This window comes from Bos indicus, chromosome 9, assembly GCF_029378745.1.
Source record: "Bos indicus isolate NIAB-ARS_2022 breed Sahiwal x Tharparkar chromosome 9, NIAB-ARS_B.indTharparkar_mat_pri_1.0, whole genome shotgun sequence".
NCBI lineage: Eukaryota > Metazoa > Chordata > Mammalia > Artiodactyla > Bovidae > Bos > Bos indicus.
Window position 1 is genome coordinate 87,103,376 of NC_091768.1, and position 7,962 is coordinate 87,111,337.

At 45.3% G+C, this 7,962-nt stretch overlaps 1 pseudogene; it reads right to left on the reverse strand.

The window, feature by feature from the left end:
• Window positions 1-311: 311 nt before the first annotated feature.
• LOC109563440 (tyrosine-protein kinase RYK-like) lies at window positions 312-7,572 on the reverse strand (annotated as a pseudogene).
• Between the last annotated feature and the right edge of the window lie 390 nt (window positions 7,573-7,962).

Sequence of the window (7,962 nt, forward strand, 5' to 3'; positions counted from 1 at the left end):
TAGTAAGATTAATATGTATGTTTAAACAATTATAAAAACTATTTTGTAAGAATATACCTATACCTCAAAGGCAACTATGTGTAAAAAATTTACACAACATTTTAGTTAAACCTAATAAAAGTGATATTGAGAAAGTATTCCATATCCGTAAGTCTGTCTTAGAAAGTTCAGATGCTAAAGCATTCCTAAGGCACGTTGTTCTGGAACACAAATCTGCTTCTGTGATTCTGGGTGATGTATGTGACTGGCTGGCTCCAAGTGGGCCTCGACAGGCACCTTCCTCCTGATGCTGGGGGACTGTGAGAGAAGAGTCAGACACAGGGCCCCAGAGCCGCATGGACCTCTGTGAGACACTGGGCCAGCTTCTGGAACTCCACCTCTCCTCTGGATCGAAGGCCCAGGACAAGCCATCACAGCAAATCAGGACAGTTGATAATCTGGGCTATTTGATAACCCTCTTTCAGGTACTGGGCCACATCAAACGGGTAGATGTCCACTTAGGACGTTTGGCCAGAGTCATAAACACGTGGGCTCTTTTAGTAGCAGCATGCTGACTTCTTAGTTGTGGCATGCAGGATCCAGTTCCCCCACCAGAGATCGAACTCAGGCCCCTGCATTGGGAGTGTGGAGTCTTAGCCACTGGATCACCAGGGAAGGATGGAGAACTCATTTTTAACCAGACTTTCAAAAGCCATCCATCAATCCCGTGTTTTTGTTGTTCCCCAGACAGTGAGAGTCCATGGGGAACAAGACTCTGGAGAGGGAGTGACTTTGCTCTTAACTTGAAGTTGTCATCAATGACAGAGATCCTAGGAGCCAGGTCTTTATGGATGACTTCTTTCTGACCAGGTAGCTCATTCCACAGGCAATCTGAGCAGCCATGTGAACTAGCTTTTGTTGAGAAGTTGCCTGCAGACTATTGGTCTCTACATATTTGCACTGTCATAAAAACAATTTAAGATACCCCCAGTACATGTAAGGCAATCCACCATGGGCTTTTCCCCTTCTTCTGTTCACACGTGGCTAATAGGAAGATTTCTGTGATGAAGATCTCATAGCTCACAACTTTCAGGGAGCATCATAGTCACCTGAATTTCAGAAGCTCGATCTCTAACTGTTTTTACAAATGCTTGTTGCTCTTTATCTGGATCTTTTTCGTCTACATAAACCCCATGGGAAGTACACCAAAAGGTACCTTCTTAGAATATATCTTTTGAGTTCCTCTCCCTGGATAGATATTTTGATATCATTCACCTAAGCTCTGGCCTCCAAAAGAGCGACACTACTCAAGTTGTACTCCTCTAGCCACAAGGTCAGATAACTGGAGATGGGAGTTGTATTGTTGGGTGTGTTGCCTCTCACATACCGAGACATCTGGGAACAACTGGGACTGAGACAGCCCTTGGGAACTACTGCTGGCGCTGATGCTATCTCCCAGTTCAATCCTTTTTACACTATGAAGATGCAAAACAGCTAATACTAGTACTACAAGAAATATAACTGGACAGCAAACCCCTAGGCTGATATAAAACACACGTGTAGACACGGCTGGAGCTGCATGTACAGGATCATAAATGGGTTCTTCCGCTAGTAGTTTTGTCCAAGGCTGAAGTTTTCCTTTCTCAATTTCTGGATGGCAACTTTTCCTTTGTTTCAACTCTAAGATGTGAAGCTTTTTGAAGTTACTGTCAAGTTGAGGTGCATTTAGTGTCGTAACTTCAGAATCTACTTTGCCAGGACAGGACAGCTCGAGCCCAAACACTGATACAGTGCCTGGGAGTTCCGGGGGCAGGGGTGGGGGTGGTGGGGCTGGGCCGCAGGCAGCCTAGCGGACCCGAGCTGTACCAGCGGCAGCCTGCCGGATCCCCATCTGAGGGAGACCGCCCTGCACATCCATCCTGCTGTGAGCGCCCACCTCCACCACCCAGGAGAAGGAAGCTAGGCCACTTGCTGCTGCCCACCTGGCCCGAGCCCTTGAAAGATGAATAGCTCCTACCCCGGCCACACTGCCAGTATTAACTGATCTGTCTTAAAGAGTGCTAGTCCTTCAAGGGCCCAGAGCAGCAGGGATGGGACCTAATTCCCTTCAGCAGGAGTAAGAAGGGACCAGAGAGCAGTAGGGAAGGGACGTACATCTCTTCAGCAATAGTAAGAAGGGACCAGAGAGAAGGAAGGAAGGATCTGCTGGTCCTTCAGTGGCCGAGAGCAGTAGGGAAGGGGCCTACTTCCCTTCAGCAGTAGGATGTAGGGACCAGAGAGCAGTAGGGAAGGGACCTGGTTTTCCTTCAAGGGCAGAGAGCAGTAGGGAAGGGACCTACTTCAGTTCATCAATACTATGAAGGGACCAGAAGGAGCTCTGTGCACAGATCATCAATTCAGTTCAGTCACTCAGTTGTGTCTGAATCTTTGCGACCCCATGTACTGCAGCAGGCCAGGGCTCCCTGTCCATCACCCACTCCCGGAGTCCACCCAAACCCATGTCCATTGTGTCGGTGATGCCATCTAACCATCCTATCCTCTGTCGTCCCCTTCTTTTCCTGCCCTCAAACTTTCTCAGCATCAGGGTCTTCTCAAGTGATTCTGCTCTTCACATCAGGTGGCCAAAATATTGGAGTTTCAGCTTCAACATCAGTCCTTCCAATGAATACCCAGGACTGATCTCCTTTAGGATGGACTGGTTGGATCTCTCTGCAGTCCAAGGTACTCTCAACAGTCTTCTCCAACACCACAGTTCAAAAGCATCAATTCTTCAGCCCTCAGCTTTCTTTATAGTCCAACTCTCACATCCATACATGACCACTGGAAAAACCAAGGCCCTGACTAGACGGACCTTTGTTGGCAAAATAATGTCTCTGCTTTTTAATATGCTATCTCAGTTGGTCATAACTTTCCTTCCAAGGAGTAAGTGTATTTTAATTTTATGGCTGCAGTCACCATTTGCAGTGAGTTTGGATGCCAGAAAAATAGGCAGCCACTGTTTCCATTGTTTCCCCATCTATTTGCCATGAAGTGATGGGACCAAATGCCATGATCTTAGTTTTCTGAATGTTGAGCTTTAAGGCAACATTTTCACTCTCCTCTTTCACATTCATCAAGAGGCTCTTCAGTTCTTCTTCACTTATCCTATATCAAAAAGGCTGGAAGTTAGGGTTCACAAGGGGCTCTTATTGTATAGTTAAAATATGGGCCATTGTGGTGACCTGACAAACAAGGGATGAAGTCACAGTGGCCACATTGCCCTGATGGGCATCCTGTTTCTTCCTTAAGGTGATATCCTGTTTTTCCCTGCTGGTGCCAGTTTCTCAAGACTCCTTGACCACCCGACCATGAGAACCCTTTCACTAAGTGACCACAAGACCCCAGCTGTGGGCTAAAGATCAATTGTGGCCCCCTCCCTCTGGGGAACAATTTCCCATCGATAGGGTATAAGAAGTGTTGGCTGTAAAAAGAGAGCACCAGTTTCTCTCTAAATCCAGTTGCTTGCTTTCTTTCTTCTTATAATAAACCTTTCTCTGCCTGAATTCCTGGCTCATTCTCTTTTTCTCCACGCTCGCCTTATAGCACATGCATCTTGGGGAGGTTCCATGGACCAGGCAGGTGTGAAGAAAGAAACAAGATAATTGGCCAAAGGTAAACAAAGACCCGAAGGACTGTCCTACATAAGTAATTTACATCACCTTCATACTGAGCTCCTCCTCCCTCAGGATGCCCACACTCCTCTCCGGTGTGTGTTCTGAAGAGCTTGTGACATACTGTACTCCTCCTCATTAAAGACAATGCCCATGCCTTTTCTCTCTGGGTATTTATTTCTGCCTTGCTTCTGTCTTAAATAAACAGCCAGTTTTTCTGTGTTCTCTCTCAAACATTGTGCTGTGTCTCTAATAATAAGCTTTGTACCTATTTTACAGTTTTTGCTTCCTTGAAACATTCTTCCTTTCAATTGGGGGAAAGAACCAGGGCCACTTTGCTTCTAGCCTCTAGTCCCTGGTGGTCTTGTGGCTAGGGTTCCGGGGTTTTCATCCAGGCTACCAAGGTTCAATCTCTGTCCAGGGAAGAAAGGTCTCTCTTCAGGACAACTCACTGCTCTCCCTCCAAAATCACTGGGAATATTTCAGTTCAGTTCAGTTCATTCTCTTAGTCGTGTCCAACTCCTTGTGACCCCATGAACCGCAGCATGCCAGGCCTCCCTTTCCATCACTCCCGGAGTCCACCCAAACCCATGTCCACTGAGTCAATGATGCCATCCAACCATCTCATCCTCTGTCGTCCCCTTCTCCTCCTGCCCTCAATCTTTCCCACCATCAGGGTCTTTTCCAATGAGTCAGCTCTTTGCATCAGGTGGCCAAAGGACTGGCATTTCAACTTCACCATCAGTCCTTCCAATGAACACCCAGGACTGATTTCCTTTAGGATGCATGGTTGAATCTCCTTGCAGTCCAAGGAACTCTTAAAGAGTCTTCTCCAACACCACAGTTCAAAAGCATCAATTCTTTGGCACTCAGCTGTCTTTATAGTCCAACTCTCACATCTATACATGACCACTGGCAAAACCAAGGCCTTGAGTAGATGGACCTTTGTTGACAAAGTAATGTCTCTGCTTTTTAATATGCTGTCTCAGCTGGTCATAACTTTCCTTCCAAGGAATAAGCATCTTTGAATTTCATGGCTGCAATCACCATCTGCAGTGATTTTGGATCCCAGAAAAATAAAGTCAGCCACTGTTTCCATTGTTTCCCCATCTATTTGCCATGAAGTGATGGGACCAAATGCCATGGTCTTAGTTTTCTGAATGTTGAGCTTTAAGCCAACTTTTTCACTCTCCTTTTTTACATTCAAGAGGCTCTTTATTTCTTCTTTTCTTTCTGCCATAAGGGTGGTGTCATCTGCATATCTGAGGTTATTGATATTTCTCCTGGCAATCTGGATTCCAGCTTGTGCTTCTTCCAGCCCAGTATTTCTCATGATGTACTCTGCATAGAAGTTAAATAAGCACGGTGACAATATACAGCCTTGACGTACTCCTTTTCCTATTTGGAACCAGTCTGTTGTTCCATGTCCAGTTCTAACTGTTGCTTCCTGACCTGCATATAGGTTTCTCAAGAGGCAGGTCAGGTGGTCTGGTATTTCCATCTCTTTCAGAATTTTCCACAGTTTATTGTGATCCACACAGTCAAAGGCTTTGGCATAGTCAATAAAGCAGAAATAGATGTTTTTCTGGAACTCTCTTGCTTTTTTGATGATCCAGCGGATGTTGGCAATTTGATCTCTGGTTCCTCTGCCTTTTCTAAAACCAGCTTGAACATCTGGAAGTTCACAGTTCATGTATTGCTGAAGCCTGGCTTGGAGAATTTTAAGCATCACTTTACTAGCATGTGAGATGAGTGCAATTGTGTGGTAGTTTGAGCATTCTATGGCATTGCCTTTCTTGGGGATTGGAATGAAAACTGACATTTTCCAGTCCTGTGGCCACTGCTGAGTCTTCCAAATTTGCTGGCATATTGTGTGCAGCACTTTCACAGCATCATCTTGCAGGATTTGAAAGAGCTCAACTGGAATTCCATCACCTCCACTAGCTTTGTTTGTAGTGATGCTTCCTAAGGCCCACTTGACTTCACATTCCAGGATGTCTGGCTCTAGGTGAGTGATCACACCATCGTGATTATCTTAGTCATGAAGATCTTTTTTGTACAGTTCTTCTGTGTATTCTTGCCACCTCTTCTTAATATCTTCTGCCTCTGTTAGGTCCATACCATTTCTGTCCTTTATCGGGCCCATCTTTGCATGAAATGTTCCCTTGGTATCTCTAGTTTTCTTGAAGAGATCTCTAGTCTTTCCCATTCTATTGTTTTCCTCTATTTCTTTGCATTGATCACTGAGGAAGGCTTTCTTATCTCTCCTTGCTATTCTTCGGAACTCTGCATTCAAATGGGTATATCTTTCCTTTTCCCCTTTGCTTTTTGCTTCTCTTCTTTTCACAGCTATTTATAAGGCCTCCTCAGACAGCCATTTTACTTTTTCACATTTCTTTTTCTTGGGGATGGTCTTGATTCTTGTCTCCTGTACAATGTCATGAACCTCCGTCCATAGTTCATCAGGCACTATATCTATCAGATATAGTCCTTTAAATCTAATTCTCACTTCCACTGTATAGTCATAAGGGATTTGATTTAGTTCATACCTGAATGTTCTAGTGGTTTTCTCCACTTTCTTCAATTTCAGTCTGAATTTGGCAATAAGGAGTTCATGATCTGAGCCACAGTCAGCTCCTGGTCTTGTTTTTGCTGACTGTGTACAGCTTCTCCATCTTTGGCTGCAAAGAATATAATCAATCTGATTTCAGTGTCGACCATCTGATGATGTCCATGTGTAGAGTCTTCTCTTGTGTTGTTGGAAGAGGGTGTTTGCTATGACCAGTGCATTCTCTTGGTAGAACTCTATTAGCCTTTTGCCCTGCTTCATTCTGTACTCCAAGGCCCAATTTGCCTGTTACTCCAGGTGTTTCTTGACTTCCTACTTTTGCATTCCAGTCCCCTATAATGAAAAGGACATCTTTTTTGGGTGTTAGTTCTAAAAGGTCTTGTAGGTCATCATAGAACTCTTCAGTTTCTTCAGTGTTACTGGTTGGGGCATAGACTTGGATTACCATGATATTGAATGGTTTGCCTTGGAAACAAATAGAGATCATTCTGTCATTTTTGAGATTGCATCCAAGTACTGCACTTCAGACCCTTTTGTTGACCATGCTGGCTACTCCATTTCTTCTAAGGGAGTCCTGCCCACAGTAGTAGATATAATGGTCATCTGAGTTCAATTCACCCATTCCAGTCCATCTTAGTTTGCTGATTCCAAGAATGTTGATGTTCACTCTTGTCACCTCCTGTTCGACCACTTCCATTTGCCTTGGTTCATGGACCTGACATTCCAGGTTCCTATGCAATCTTGGTCTTTACAGCATCTGACCTTGCTTCTATCACCAGTCGCACCCACAACAGGGTGTTGTTTTTGCTTTGGCTCCATCCCTTCATTCTTTCTGGAGTTATTTCTCCACTGATCTCCAGTAGCATGTTGGGCACCTACCAACCTGGGGAGTTTATCTTTCAGTGTCCTGTCTTTTTGCCTTTTCATATTGTTCATGGGGTTCTCAAGGCAAGAATACTGAAGTGGCTTGCCATTCCCTTCTCCAGTGGACCGCATTCTGTCAGACCTCTCCACCATGACCAAACTAGGGTCTGGCTGCTTCCTACTCAAAAGTCATTAAAGAGGTCATGTTGATGGAAAGGAAAGTTTGCCTGATTTTGGATGCCAGCAATGGTGGAGGGGAAGAGGGTAGGGGACGTCCATGATGGCTCAGTGGTAAAGAATCTGCCCAGAATCCACCATCAATGCCTGTCTTGGGTGGCCCCACATGGCATGGCTTGGTTTCACTGGGTTAGACAAGGCTGTGGTCCGTGTGATCAGATTGGCTAGTTGTCTGTGATTGTGGTTTCTGTCTGTCTGCCCTCTGATGCCCTCTCTCAGTGCCTATGGTCTCACTTGGATTTCTCTTACCTTGAATGTGGGGTATCTCTTCATGGCTGCTCCAGCAAAGCACAGCCGCTGCTCCTTACCGTGGACGTGGGGTACCTCCTCTCGGTTATTTAACCGACAGAAATTGATAAGAGGCCAGAGAAGAAATTCAGACTAGGTTTTATTGGTGTTCCTGAAACTAGGGTCTGGCTGCTTCCTGCTCAAAAACCATTAGAGAGGTCACGTTGATGGAAAGGAAAGTTTGCCTTATTTTGGATGCCAGCAATGGTGGAGGGGAAGGGGGTAGGGGACCTCCATGGTGGCTCAGTGGTAAAGAATCTGTCCAGAATCCACCCATCAATGCAGGAGGTTTGGGTTCAATCCCTGCCTCAGAAAGATTCCTTGCAGAAGGAAATAGCAACCCACCCCAGTATTCTTGCCTGGAAAGTCCCATGG